Source organism: Protopterus annectens, chromosome 1.part0, assembly GCF_019279795.1.
Source record: "Protopterus annectens isolate FY-2018-M chromosome 1.part0, PAN1.0, whole genome shotgun sequence".
NCBI classification, from domain to species: Eukaryota; Metazoa; Chordata; order Ceratodontiformes; family Protopteridae; genus Protopterus; species Protopterus annectens.
The window spans coordinates 1,075,514,240-1,075,531,195 of NC_056725.1; positions in this window are offsets into that span (position 1 = coordinate 1,075,514,240).

The following is a 16,956-nucleotide window of genomic DNA, read 5'->3' on the forward strand; positions in this document are numbered from 1 at the left end:
AAGGTGTGGTTGGTATGTTGGGGAAGGATAGTAGGTATATTTGGGAAGGTAGGTTGGGTTGGAAGACAGACAAGACAGCATACAGGGGTGTTATATGAAACATGTGGTGGGTAAACACCTTGGATGGGGAGTGGTGTTTTGAAAGTGGAAGCTCATGAGCCCCCAAAGGGAAACAGTGGGACCAAGGTCCCCACCCATGGGCAGTCACAACTGCACCTTCACGGCCCTGAAGGTGGCTGAGCTGGGGGCTGAGCAGGAGGAGCATGCGGACCCTGTAACTGTGTACCAAGGGCCTCAAGGTGGTGTAGCAGATTCCCCCAATTCTCTGTGGAACTCCCTTTGCACCAGACCCTAGACCTGACTTCAGGTGACAGGATCCTGTCTGTGTGTGCTCCCGGGAGGATGAACATCACCCCCTGAGGTGGTTCCACCTGAAGGTAGTGCAGGACCACCAGATGTTGAGGTTCTAGGGTGGGTCCCAGATGTGCTGTGGCTTGGTAACATGGCCAGATGAGGTGGGAGAGGTGGTTCTGCTGGGAACAGCCTTCCCAAACATGCTATTGTGTCACAGTTATGGAACATATGTGGGTAGTAATAATTCACACAATCCAGGATTACTTCTAACAGCATGCATTGATATCCCCATTAACACAAAACAACAGATTTGGAGCAGTTGCATAGCAAACAGAACACATGCATATATGGAACCATAGTGGCCTTTACAATGGCATGCAGGTGACATTGTTAGCAACAGGCCACCAATGATAGTGTTTCAATATGGAACATGACTAGAAACACATTGCAATATTTGTTGTACAATACAATATATGTCCCAACAGTAGGTTTGCTGTAAACATACTGATTGTGCTGTGCGTTCAGATTAGTGTTGCAGATATGGTGGGGGGAGACAGAGATATCAATTAACAACTATTTTATCCTTGCAGTATGAGGTCCTCAGACCTTTTTTCCACTTTATGTCTTTCAGGCATGATGTCTAGAGAGACTTCCAGTTTATTCACCCCAGGAAAATGATGTGATCACCAACTACCTGGCGCAGCACCACCAAACTCTCTTTGGCTGTATAACCCATGATCTGCAGGAGAAGACTGCCCTGTGGAATGAGCTCATCCACAGTGTAAACATGTCTGTCAGCATGCTGCTTGCAGTTAGGAGGGACCAGTTAGCCACAGGGGGGTCATGCCATCCAACCCCTCTGACACATGGTGAGAAGCTCCTCACCAGCCTCGGGGCACCTGCCTGCCAGCAAACCCAAGACCCAGCAGATAGCATTGTGGAGGTGGCTGCTACCTACACAATGGATGAGGAGCTTGCAGGTAAGGCCACAGGGCACATTAGTAGACAACTGTTGCTTATTCATCTGCATCTGTAAAGTTTCATCATGCATATGTGAGATAAAGTATATATAGTCTGTTGCTGCAGTGTAGTAATGAACAGCATTGCACAATCTGTATTATTGTGGGTTTGTACTGTTGATGTACTGCGATGCTGCTCCCATCCTGTATTAATACCACAGGTGTGGTTACTGACATCACATCTCTCATACAACTATGTAGGTCCCTCTGGTATACCTCTGGGGAAGCAGCCTGTAGCTGGTGAATATGGTGTTGTTTGTTCAGGTTTGCCAATACACCGGCCATGTTATGGCCATGATATTTGCCATTCACATATTTAACACACCTACCCATAATGCATGCTGTACATGTTCACTTATTGTTGCTGTTAACTGCACTGCATCACAGTGGTCACCATGGTGGCATATCTGAAGGGTATGTAAGAGTCCTGCAATATAACTAACAACCTGTCATTGCAAGATGTGTGCACAGAGATGAACATAATGGTAGGACAAATGGCCTACAGTAGGAACATGTCTGAAACATCACCCTTTACACTGCTACAACAGTGTATATACCACTATTACAATGGCAACTGTTACAGATCTACACAACGGCATATCACAATACCACATTCCACAACCCTTACAACCTGTAATGTGATCCTGAATGTGTAATATGGCATTCTATGTTAGGACAGCAAATATGTGGAATACATACCTTAACAAACACTGGAAGCATATGTATGCACACACTCCAAATAACATATTGTGGAAGCAGCTTTTGAGGTACTGACAGCATTCACTCTTCATGAGTATGCACCTTCCATTAAGTACAGGCCCTCAATGTCACACCAAGAAATGGTCTGCTATCCAAGACGTATGTCCATCACATTTGCCCACTCACCTGCAACAGAGTCAGCCATGGCTTGCACACATCTTACAAGTCATGGAATGGATCCCATATCTAACAGGTAGCATACAGGAGTGGGAGATGTAGCCTTACCTCACCATTGCATATACCATGGCAAACAGTGCAAACAGTCATGTATGTGACGAGGAAGTATGGGACAACATTAATGTAGAAACTAAACAGATGCCCATCCAAGACAGATGACGACACATGTTGCAAACTGGTCATGGCGGCTGCCAAGAAACATGCAACAACACTGAGGGAGTTGCAAGAATGTCTAGCAAGTACTGGCTGTGCAGTACCTGTGTCATCAGTCACCTTGACTCAGAATAAGTGTGGCCTATGGGTTAGGGTAATCAGTTGGGACAGCTGTTCCATAGGAAACATCAGCCAGGGCTCTCTATGGGTAGCATATGCATAAAATCAAAAGTCCCACAAAGGCATGTATTGCAATGTGTAATGGTGTACCAAGACCAATTTCAAAACCTACAGACAATATCAATTAAGATACATGTGCTGCACAAGCAACAAACAACACCTCACTCCACCTCAGGCCCACCATCCCCATATGTACCTTGCTGGTACCAGTGTACATCTGTATGTTTGCCGTTCATTATCAGGGACTAGGCCGGTACACATGGTATTCTGAATTTGGAACACTGCAAAATGACAATCATGTGTGGCCCATAGTTGTCAAGCATCTGCAATAAGGCTAAGGATGGGGAGGGGTGTTATCCTGAAACACAACAGTGAACTGAAGCAGACATCCAAAGCTCGCTAAGAATGGCTGTATCTACACACAGTCAAGGTCATGAATTGTGGCAGACATAACCCTGACTCCACAGCAATAGTGAAGGCACTGTGTGACCTCCAAGGGCTGTGCACATGAGTTGACCTTGCAATCTGGCAGAGTTGGGGGAAATTTGTAGGGCAGAGTGATCAAATACTGGCAAGTGCAGATGGGCCATGCTAGCATACCCCTTCCAGAATAGTTACTGCTGTAGTACACTTAACAGTTGATGCAACAATCCATTATGTTAAGGGTGTGCACACTTATGCATCCACATATTGTATGCATCTCAATAAGCATCTGCAAAACTAACACATTTGTTTAATGCTACATTTGATTGCACAGGTCATATGTCACATATCAGGTTTGTGTAATGTTAGCATATGTAGTATTGTGGCCCCATGGCATATCAGGGTAGAGAGTCCCATGTCAATAAGGGTGTGTACACTCCTCATAGCCGCAGTAAGCTTTAAAGGTTGCCAGTGTAATTGTATTTTATTGCTCATACATGCACCGCTGATGATTAGATCAGCAAATCAGACATCAGGCATTCACTATTGACATCTGTCCTCATATCATCCCAGGTATGTGTTGGACAAACACATGCAGGCTGTGAGCAGCAGAGCAAACATAACTGACACACATATACACATTCAGCAATGGCATGTACACTTGTGAGGTATGGTGCACAGTACATGCCAGGGTGCTGAACAGGTGCACAGCAATAATGTGTACATGGGTGCAGTGTTTTCCAGGGGAAGGAGCATCACCTACTAAGACAACTCATGCATCACAGAGATATATAACGTTGGTAACAGGGATTGCCTATAGCTGCAGTGCATGCTGTTGAGTGCAATATGTCATGCATGTTGACAGATGGTTAATGAGAGGTCTGTGTGTAAAATCTTTGTGCAACCTCACCTGTAAGTGTGTGTGTGTGTGTGTGTGTGTGTGTGTGTGTGTGTGTGTGTGTGTGTGTGTGTGTACAGTTAAGCAATGATATACAGATCTTAAAGTGCATTTCTTGTTTTCCCCTCACAGGTGACGAGGTGGGGCAGGGTCCCTCCTGCAGGCAAACTGCTGTTAGTGTCCATACAGACTCTGACAATGCTGATAAGTATGGTGAGATACAGGCAGGGTTGTCAGGGGCTGAAGATGTGCTATCGGTTGACATCCCACTGTTATAGGTTCATAGGTTCATAGGTTATTACTCAGCTAACTTCCTTTGTGAGCCATTTTAAGCCTAGCCAATTATCCCTTATGAGACTCAAACCCTGCACTTTGGGTTTGTAAGGCAAACACCTTAGCCATTAAGCCACCCTCCCAACCCATTCCCACACACAGTCACATTGCCTATACATACCCCATCACCAGTGGCCATAGATGAGGGACAGCTGGTGGGTGGTGGCATGGGACAGGACAGTGTGGTTTCTATGGCAAGTGTGTCTGGACACAGCAGCCATAGCCAGATGCCTGGTGAGGTACCACACAAGAAGATGTTCAGGGGTGCTCGTTGGATGGCTGCTGGTCATCATGCCCCTAGCATAAGTGTCACAGCTGGTGTCACCAGACGCATGTTTCAGGCCATCATGGAGGCACAGGCACATATGAAATGTTATACCAGACAAGGTCTGAGGCTCCAGAGGGCTACTCATTCTGCTGTTATTGACAACATGCATGATCTTGCAGGTCCTCACCATTATTTTGCAGCGGTCCTGCATAGATGGTTGGTTGAGATGGTGGGAATGCTCCACCATACAATGTCTGTGCTTGAGCATATGGTGGGAGTAGTATGACAGCCAAGTGGATTTAGATCAGCAACACCAACAGGTGGAGGTTGACGTGGATGTGCAACAAGTCAGACATGATCCTGTAGTGGCAGTACCAGCACCAGAACTACAGAGGGGGCACTGTCCACATCACAGTATAGCATCCCACATGCACGTGACCTTCGCAGGTCCAAAGAGAGACCCGGATCAAGCGGACATACGTCATCATCAGTGGAGAGTAGCATATCTGGCCTTGTACCTGGTGGTGCCCGTGAAACCCCTGGCAGGCACAGTTCACTTATCTGTGGCCAGAGACAGTGAACTGCACACCCTGCCAGGTACGATCTGCAGCTGTCCAACATACCCCTGTATAGGGCAGCCACATGGCAGAACTGTGTGCATGCATACACACACACACATCACCAACACAGCTAGGGCAACCCCATACCTACACACACCACATCTGCACAGCCCAATTAATAATGAAACCCCCTAACACATACACATGATGTCAATCAAATGGATCAGCCTAGGTCTCTGGCAACCAACAACACACCCTATGCATATGATGATTCCTGTACCACATCCCTGTCATCCATAACATCAATGCAGGGACAGGCTAATATGGTTCTGACACACAGGGTGAATGTACTAAGGTGTACCAATGTACTGCTGTGAAACATGTTGTCAGCAGTAAAGTTTAATGCTTACATGTCAGGATGTGTAACTGTCCAGCCATGATGCATTAAAACTGTTATTAACACTGACTGATTGTGGTCTCCATAATGTATTCCATTTGTGTTATAGGTATCTATGTGTCAGCAGGATATTGATCTGCTGTTGTTTCCTACAAGGGGTATGGCACTGTGGTGACACCTTGACTGTGCCATATCCTGGGTACAGCTGAACACAAGTCACAGGTGTGTATAACAGTTTCTGCATGTGCCACATGCCTGATTGATCTGAGGGGTGTATACAGGTGAGTGCATGGTGGTTGATGTCAGCAGCCCTTCTACAGTGGACAATGGTAAGTGTACTGGGTGGTACACACCACATGTTTGTGTATAACACACACACACACACACACACACACACACACACACACACACACACACACACACACACACACACACAGAGGCTTTCATGTGGATGCAATACACAGAGAATACTGTACACATGGATGTATGTACTTTTGCAGGGAACCCATTTTAGCCTATGTAATTCCACCAAGATAGAATAGACACAACATTACATTGGGAAATAATCAGCCTGCTAGTTTAATGTCATTGATGATGGTACCGGCAGGGTATATGTCCCCTTCCCCAATGTAGCACAAACCTCGACTTGGTAAACATAGGTGTGTTGGTGTGGGTGGCACAGCCCTACCCTTTGGAGGGTGTGTGGGGTGGTGTAGAACTGCAGATAGTGTGATTGACAACTACTTAATGTGTTAGCATAAACTGTACAGTATTAAAGCTACGTGTGGGGATGCACACAACAATAACTGCAATGATGGGGGCTGTGTCCACAAGATCCACACCCAGCTATATATACCACCCCAATATCTCCATACAGCTATAGAATGGGGAAGAGGGCATTTACACATCTACTACTAGTTTTGATGCAATGAATTAATTTAAAATGGGTGGCGAAAGCCATACACACACTCTGGGCTAGCTCATGCCCTTGGGCAGATAGCCTAGTATGAACCTATGAACCTATGAACCTATGAACAAGATGATACCTTTGAAATGTTATTACTTGCCAGTCAGTTCTTGGATAGACAACCTCATGGGACATGTATTTTCTGCAACCTGAAGTAGATCCCTTTACATGCACACACACTCTTACTTGGCAGCACAGAGAGTAGAACCCCTACCTAAGTACGTATTGCTACTAATGTGTGTGTCCTTAATTGCACACACCACACAACTTTTAGGATGAGATGTGCCCCAGGTTACTTGTTAAGTGAAGAACATCACCAGGCCTTGTACAGTATAGTAATGGGGATGTACTGGTTGTTTATGAACAATACATAGTCTGACATACTATCATATACACATTGACAAACACATAACAGTTACAGACACATCTGAGAGGCCTGGGCTTATCAGTGCTAACTACCATGTCTGTGACTCCATTCTGTTACAGATAAGTTGCACACAGCACATGTATCACTGGGCTGGATAGTGTAATCAGTTACCTGTATGGTTAATGGTGACAGTGGTCCCCATACAGTAGACCTTGGGACATGTACTGGGGGTACCATGGTGTAAAGACTGTATCCCCAGCACCCACACCCCACATTGGATATTGTACTCACTGAAACCCATGATAAAACTCTGGCATGCCCACAATCACACATTGACCAGGGCTGCAATACAACCCCTTGTATATCTCAAGAGTGCTACTACAGGGATATGCATCTATTGCACACGCCACAGTGATAGTAGGGTGATGCTTTGTCATGGCTCTCCTATGGTCAGCAAGATCACTATCCCTTATACTGTATGGTAAGGTGTATTGTATTAGTAGAATGCGGCCTCAGAATGCTGTATCCTACAAATATACACACTTGCACACATACACACATTGCCAGGACACAGAGGGTAACCCATGCCTCTCTACCCATTTGTACAACAGTGTTGTGCTGGTACTGCAAGCTCCAGGTAGCCCATAGGGTGAAGAGTGTAACAAGGTACATGTAATGTCCATTTCAGCAGCAGACATATCTAACTATGGCAATGGGGGGGTGTAGTGGGTGAGAAGCCCTTCAGGGTATTATCAACTACAGGTTTACAAACACACAGACACTGTTATTCTCAGTAATGCACACTGACACATTTGTCAGTACTGGGGTCCATAGGTGCAGGTGTTCCCAGGTGTGTATCAGGATATTGTCCATGGAGAGATGAGAAGAGTAGGGGATTTGGGTACAGTGGTATCATGTCACCTGCCATTTGTCAGCAGGTCATCTATCAACTGATGGAATGTGAGTGATCCTCAGGGTGAGAGTTAAATGCAACATCCAGTCATCTGGTTGCCTCTTGCAGAGGGCTAGTGAGGTGCTCAAATTGACATGTATGCAACATATATTACATAACATGGTCAATGTTTGTTTTAGAGACCTATACCCAAGCATGTTCTGTTGACTGTAGTAGTGTAGTTGAGGTATCCATGGCACGTGGTACATACAGGGTAGAGTTTCCTAGCTGTGGTATTCATAACACAGCTAGGTAGACATGTCAGTGTCAGTCAAGCATAGATTGCCTGTACGCAGCCAAGATGGATACCTGTCATCTGCACATCTGTACAGAGGACAGACAGACGTCAGCTAGCCAACTGGTTATGCATTAGTATGAATGTTTTGACAGACATCTGACACTGATAGGTATGCCATTACTGCATGACAGCAGCTCTCAATGACATGTCCTATACACACAGTAATCTACAGTTAATATCCACATGTCAGATCAATATCCAGTCGCAAATAATTAATGAAACACAGCTCACACACCAAGAACATGATAGGCAGGACTCAGAGTCCATCTTTGCATTCAGGGGTGTTTGGTTCCAGTACTATAATCTGCAATCTACTTTTACCTGGGAAAGCACTGTTAACAGTAGTAACGTAATGATACACTACATTCCAGTGTGACTGCATATAACCTGGGATACTACCCATGTATGAAACACATTCAAATGGAAAAGAGTGTTTTACAAGACATAAATACTCAGGTGTCTCAGACAGTAGTCTTACACCCCTTGCTACTGTAATGACAGCACATAGACACATGTTATGTACATGGAATTAAATACACTTATTAAAGATGTCATTACCCTGCTATTTTATCAGACTGGAATGTGATCACTGGTTACCCGGACTGAGCCATGCTTAGCAGGTTTCAGCATTGCTGCAGTATAAATGCTAAGCAGATTTGCACACTGGTAAGTGAAGCTGAAATGGTGTAAGCGCCTTTTCGTTTAACCATACATTAGCACCGCTTCCATCACGCAAACCCACGCAAACCCACTTAAAGCTGCTCAAAACTGCCTTAACCGCTCTGTATCCAATAGTCCTTATTCTTCCTAGCAATAAAATATACAGCCCTTGGATATATATATATATATATATATATATATATATATATATATATATATATATATATATATATATATATATACATATATACACACACACACACACACACACACACACACACACACACACACACACACACACACACACACACATATATGTAGTCCATAACATGGAGTGGAGTCGTACGTCAGCACCTGTAGTCACAACCTCTTAGTGCAAGGGGATGTCATGTAAGTATTGCAGGAATAAATGTAGAATGTTGCTACTGTAACAGGGGTTGTCTTAGAAATGTGTGGGAAGTCACATCTGATACTGACATGTTCGCCATCAGTTACTGACAGACATTATACGATTATCATAGAGCTGTACCACACAAATCACAGTAATGATCCTATGGAATATAGCAGAGATATGACCAATAAATGTGGACAGTCTGACACACTCTGGTCAGTTCAGAGGTATACACAGAACACCTTAGTGCAAGATGTCTGGACCAAGCCTGACAAAGTGGATGTTTACAGCCATGTAAATGGGGATATCATGAACATACTGGAATAGATAAGCTCACACAGTTTATGCATTCCCCCACACACTATTGTCTGTCCTGACACATAATAACCTGAGGAGCAGAGGTCCCAAGCCCACATAATACCCACTAGTTAGTGAAATACAGCTGTAAAGCATCCCACTGCTTTGTCAGAAATACACAGTACATCTGACAAATATCTGGACATAACATCACACTGGGTAAATACACTGAGCTGCTAGGCATGTCACAAAACACTGTGGAAACTACAGGCAGACTGCTACAACACTGGCCTACATTTTGTATGGGGGAATACACATGTACTTGCAAATATAGCAGGCTTTACAGGCATGTAACAGCACTTAGTAACAGACACTTGTGTAAAAGTGCATACCCACAACCAATCTGAGCACAGCCACAGTCACATATGGTAAGCATAATTAATATTACAGTATATGGACTGTGTGAACAACACCATCCTCATATGTGCCACTCACACACCAACCCTACATATACTGGTCCAATACACAGTGTATTCCAATGCCTGACTGTGGTATGGGACGTGTAGGTCTGCCCCTACAAACATGTACACTGATAGGGTACCATACACTGGAGCAGCATGCAACATCAGATAGAACAGGACCAAGAGCAATGACATCTACCACAGTCTATACACAGGCCAAGGTACATATTCATAATACACACTCTGTCAATAATCATCATAAGTACACAGACCTCACTACTGCACACACTACAACAGAATGTCCAGGTTTTCTCCTCAAATATAAGCCCTACTATACATAACATGTCTAGCAGTTGGATATCTCACTGGCTTGTTATAAGGTATGATGTCAGTAAATAATGATGTACTGAACATATGCACCTCTTACTGCATGACATATGTACAAATGTTGACAGACTTGTGGCTGGAGACACAAACACAGGGCCAATATTGACACGTTGCTGTGATAAACTCATACATTTACTGGTGTAATAGGGTTTGTTGTGTCTTTAGAAGTATATGAAGTCAGTAACTCATATGGATGTCACCATGTACTGACTGCAATCATAAAAGTACGCTACTGAATTTCTAAAGATAGGAAATGTGTGAGTAACACAATACATGTAAGACTCCAAACACTGTCCAATCTGCAGATAGCCCTACAGGTGAGAGTTTCCTCAACCACATAACACTGTCATGCCAGATATTAAATCATGTAGAAAAGCCATATCCACACAAACCCTTTTAAACCGACATTACTTCAAATGTAGAAGAGCAATATTTATATTCTGTCCCCATGTCTGGAACATCCCCCTCCTGTTTGTTGGCCTGTCTCCACAGTGTATGTTGTAAGATGTATATCCAACTACCCTCTGTGATGCTGTTTGTCAAACACCCACATGAAGTCCTGCTCACAGTGAAGGAAAAGGGCCAACACCCACATGAAGTGCTTAGTTATAGGAGTGTGTTTCCATGCAATTGGCTATAGAAATAATACCACAGCTGTTCCACCTGCAATTAGCAAGTGGTGGACTGCAATTCGTGCACAGGCAATCAGCTGATCATGATCATCACTTACAAAACTCAAGCTGCTCTGTAAGCAAAACAGGTGCACTTTTCCACATCCACCAGAGAGGGAGTGAGAGAGAGACAGAAACAAAGTAAGAAAGGAAGGCAGTAGGAGAGTAAGAGCCAAGCATGTTTGTGTATGATCCATGGGTGGAGAGTGGTTTATGGGCATTATGACAGTTGCCTATACTGTGTACTAATCCATACTGGCACGTGGTAATTGCACATGGCTGTACACATTTATGGCTGAGAATTGTCAACAACAATCTCAACAATGTTTGGAAAATGTTGAACCTGTAATGTTGACAATGAGACATGTAGCCTCTCAATGATGATGTAGCAAAACTCACAGTACAACGGACCCTGTCATTACACAATCACCCCAACACCCACACAGGACACTGATAACACACACACACACTTACCTGTACTGAGTTTCAATCACCTATCTGACTATGTATTGCCATTGCATTGTCATGCAGTTATTGCATGCACCACAGAGCTTATATGCTGTAAAGCTCTCCAAAGGTATCTTTGAAGGTGAGTGACATCAGCAACAGTGATAAAGGAGGGATAAGGGAAGTGTAGTATATGTGACTGTCCACAAAAGCAGGTGTCAAGGAAGATACTCACACACTCTCTCAGGGAATCACACACCTTATCACAGTTGGCAGAGTCAGGATTAGAACTCCTACCAAAGTCATTTGGTATATTATAGTATTACACAGTTACTACATGCACCACAGAGCTTATCATGCTGCTACATTGCCAAAGGGTTATTTCAAGGTGACTGACATCAGCAAGCATGCTACAGTAGGGCAATGGGAGGTGTAGTGAGTATGAATGGCTTAAAAATCATTAATCTCCACACACACACACATACTGAACTGCATGGGTTCATTGCTTCACAGGTGTGTAGTAGCGGACTGTGCCTGAAGGCTGTACAAGGCTAGGCAAAGGGAATACCTTGGCATCAGGCCACATGACAATGGTTTCCAGTGTGGTTCAAGGGTGTAGTCCCTGGATTGGCCCACACAGGTGGGTATTATAGTCACCACCCACTCATCTGGGTTACTATTGTGGGTGGCCAGTACTGTGCAATGCTTGCCATGTATGTGAGCTATACTCCATAACATGGACAGTGTCTGGGTTGTACACATCCCACATGCATGTTCTGTGATGTGTAGAAGTGTACTTGAGCTCTCTTGGACATGTTGTGTGGACAGATTGTTATCATCTGATGTAGCATTCCTGACCTTATTTGGTGAGACCTGGCTATGGAACTGAGGTCGTGCCTGCACCTACATTGACAGCATGATACAGGTATTCAGTAGAGTTAGTGGCATCTGTGCATACAGGGTATGTGTATAAGGGATGATATTCCCTTTGTGGGTTACATTTGCAGACTCTACAGCTGTTCCGGGTGTTCAGTGGGGAACATAGCAAAAGAACACTGTAAGCATTTATTTGCCTATTTTAGAGATGGAACAGGGTGCCATGTCCTTTTACTTGCTGGATAACCCACACTCAGTCAGGAGATGTTACACATCACAGTACATTCTGATGTCAGTGGCAGTGTTGTGGTCAACAGGCATGTAGTCCACTGCAATCACACCGTGGTTACTATCTGTGGGCAATATGCAGGGAACTATCAATATAGTGGTTGTTGCCTAGCCAAGTGTGTTTGTGTATGAGACATGGGTGGAGAGTGTTCTCTGAGTAATACAAGGGTTGCCTATATTGTTCACCGATCCATAATGTCACATGTAGGGCTATGGATTGCCTATAACAACCTCACTGCTGTTTGACATCAGTTGTCCTTGCAAGGTGGGCATTGTGACATATAGTAGATCCTCAATATAACAATTTAGCAAAACCCACTCCACAACGCATCCTGTCATTACACAATCACAGCAACCTCCACACAGGATACTGATGACAGACACACACACAAACATACATTTGCCAGTAATGAGATTCAACCCCCTACTTAGCTATGTATTGCTTTTACAGTGTACTGCATTTATCACAGGCTCCATGGAGCTTATTGGATAGATGTTGTCCCAAGGTACTTCTAAGGTGATGGACATCACCAGCCCTTGTAAATACTGGCATTGGGTGATGTAGTGGGTGAGAGATGCCAAAAAGAACTTTACCCTAATCACACACTTATATTCGCCAGGGGTGAGGTTCAAACCTCTATCTAACAACCTTTACAGGCCATTAGGTTACACATTTACCACATGCACCACTGACATGACATGGTTTAGGCTTCACAACAGATACTTGTAAGGTGGATGATATCTGCAGGACTGGTAAGGTCAGGCTCTGAGATGTGTACTGGCTGTAAATGGGGCCAAAATCTTTGCAATACACACACTTGCCACAAATGAGACTCAAACTCATAGCTGTGTAGTTACTGCTACTACATTATTCCTCATTTATGGCATGCACCACAGATCTTATAGGGCTAGCCCTTCTTCAAAGGTGCATTTCAAGGTAGATGACATCAGCAGGCTTGCTAAAGTAGGGCAATGGGAGGTGTAGTGACTGTGAATGGCCTCAAAAACATTATTCTCTCTCTACACACACACACACACACACACACACACACACACACACACACACACACACACACACAGAGTTTCATAGTCGCCATATTTGGGATTAGAACTCCTACCTAACTAGTACATCACATGATGCAGTTATTGCACATGCCATAAAGCTTACAGGGCAGAGTTTTGTCCAAGGAGGTATTTCATGGTGACTGACATCAGCAGCTTGCTAAAGTGGGGAATGAGAGGTGTAGTGACTGTGATTGGCCTCAAAAGCATTAGTCTCTATACATATGCAGAGTTTCACAGTTGCCATGTCTGGGATTAGAACTCCTACCTAACCAGAACATCACACTATAGCATTACACAGTTATTGCACATGCCACAGAGCTTACAGGGTTGAACCTTGTCCAAGGAGGTATTTCAAGGTAACTGACATCAGCAGGCTTGTAACAGTAGGGTGATAAGTCCACAGAGTCCTCTCTAGGCACAAAACTGTAAGTGTACAATAAGGAACTGCAAACGCAAAGAAGCGCCGACAGTACCACAGCTAGGAGATTTATTTAAGTAGAACAGTATAAACAGTACACAGGTTAGTGCTTTCAGGGATCTACCCCTTCATCAGACAACTGTTGAAATTCCACACTTCCTTAAATACCTAACACAGTCACATGATGATACAAGCAATCACCCTAATCACTGTTAATTAAAAAGAAACACAGTTACCAATGCAGAATAAAAGTATAAAACTAAATAATGCAATAAGAATATCATATATCACACATTCCTTATCCAAGCTAATAATTCTGTTAAAACAGGCATAGAAAAAATACATACACAAAACATATAAAATATATCTATAAAAAATGTGTGCAAAATACATCTGACGTAATACCAATGAGTATATGTACTATTGCATTTACCTTGCTAAAAGTATATAGACATAATATAAGTAGTAAAGAATATATAAATTAATGTTAAAATATACTTATATATTTACATACACATAAAAACAGCATATAGACATGCATAACTATAAAAATATATAAAAGTATAAAAAATATATACTAGACGTGCCATTCAGAAAACTCAATGCCTCAATGGTCGAGCTTTTAAAAATGGTTTAAGCGACACCATTTGATTCAAACCGGAGGTTTATCTGCATTAAATCGTATGATCCATCTCTGTTTGGCAGCTTCTGTATCATTAGATAAGTTACCCCATCTCTGTTTCTCTGACAGTATCTGTAAAACTAAAAATTTGTAGATATGTTTTGGTCCTGTATTCTTACTGTGCATGACAACAGCACTACTTTCTTTAACATTTCTGATGTCTCTATAGTGTTCAAGGATCCTATCCTTTAGGTGTCTATTAGTCTTGCCTATATAGAAACTGTAGCATGCCATACAATATGCAAAATAAACCACTTTTGATGTGGTGCAGTCAGCATAAAATTTACTACTGTAACTAAAATTCCTAAGGGGATGTGTAAATGTGCTCCCATTATGTATGTGCTTACAGGCTGTACAGTCCCTGCACATATATACCCAGTCTGTCAGACTTATTAGTGGTATTGATTGTGGCACTTCTATAGCATAATTCATTTCTCAATGTTCTTTTATTCTTAAATGTGAAGCTCGGCTTAGTCCCAATTATGCCTTGTAGGCTGTCAATTGTGGAAAGAATACCCCAATTTTTAGTAACAACATCACATACTACCTTTATGTTTCTTGCAAACGTTAGTGGCATCCTGAGTGTATTGTCTGTACCTCTGTATTTATATCTGAACCCACTTTTAATTAATTGTGAGAGTGTGTTAAGGGACTCTAAAGTTTTTTTGGAAACAGGATGAAATGGACAGAGACAAATACAAACCACTGCAGTTTTCTAGTAACGATGGACATAAAATCATTGTTTACTGTAATCCCCAATGAATGGGGGATTGAGAGTATAAGGGAACTATTACATAGTGTTGATTTTAACAAGAACAAAAGTGATCTTATTTGTAGCCTCTTAGACATAGTGCTGAATAACAATGTTTTTCTGTTTCAGCAAAAGAAGTACTTACAGAGGGTTGGCGTGGCTATGGGCACGGCTTGCGCCAATAGCTATGCCAGCCTTTCTTTGGTCCAATGGGAACGTACTTATGTATTAACTAATAGTATGTATGGTAGATATATTGTTTGGCACGTCAGATTTGTAGATGATGTTTTTTTTTGTTGTGGAATGGTCCAGAGGCAGAGCTGAATGCATTTTTTACCTACCTCAACAACACCACTGGATTTTTTAGATTTACGTCTAAGTACTCTAGTACTGAAATTGACTTCCTGGATGTCAAAGTGAGGAGAGATGACCTGAACCACATTAGAACTAGTTTATTTAGGAAGCAGGTCATGAAGAATATGTTCCTACACAATACTAGTATGCATCCTAACCACACAAAGGTAAAAATTATTAAAGGCCAAGTATATAGGATCGTGCGACGGTTTAATGATAATGATGAATTATAGACAGCACTACATCAGCTTAAACTAGAATTTCTAGATAGGGGTTATGATGCAAAAATTATTGATAGATGTATCGTAGATGGCTGGAGTAATAGGGCGGGTAGATGTAGACCCTACTTTGACGCACGTACTACAGGTGAGGTGGATGGACAAGTTATTGACCGAGAGGTGGTCACATATAAATACAGAGGTACAGACAATACACTCAGGATGCCACTAACATTTGCAAGCAACATAAAGGTAGTATGTAGTGTTGTTACTACAAATTGGGGTATTCTTTCCACGATTGACAGCCTACAAGGCGTAATTGGGACTAAGCCGAGCTTCACGTTTAAGAATAATAGAACATTGAGAAATGAATTATGCTATAGAAGTGCCACAATCAATACCACTAATAAGTCTGACAGATATATGTGCAGGGACTGTACAGCCTGTAAGCACATACATAATGGCAGCACATTTACACATCCCTTTAGGAATTTTAGTTACAGTAGTAAATTTTATGCTGACTGCACTACATCAAACGTGGTTTATTTTGCATATTGTATGGCATGCTACAGTTTCTATATAGGAAAGACTAATAGACACCTAAAGGATAGGATCCTTGAACACTATAGAGACATCAGAAATGTTAAAGAAAGTAATGCTATTGCCATGCACACTAAGAATACAGGACCAGAACATATCTATAAATTTTTAGTTTTTCAGATACTGTCAGAGAAACAGAGGTGGGGTAACTTATCTAATGATAGAGAAGCTGCTGAACAGAGATGGATCATACGATTTAATGTAGATAAACCTCCAGGTTTGAATAAAATGGTGTAGCTTAAACCATTTTTAAAAGCTCGACCATTGAGGCATTGAGTTTTCTGA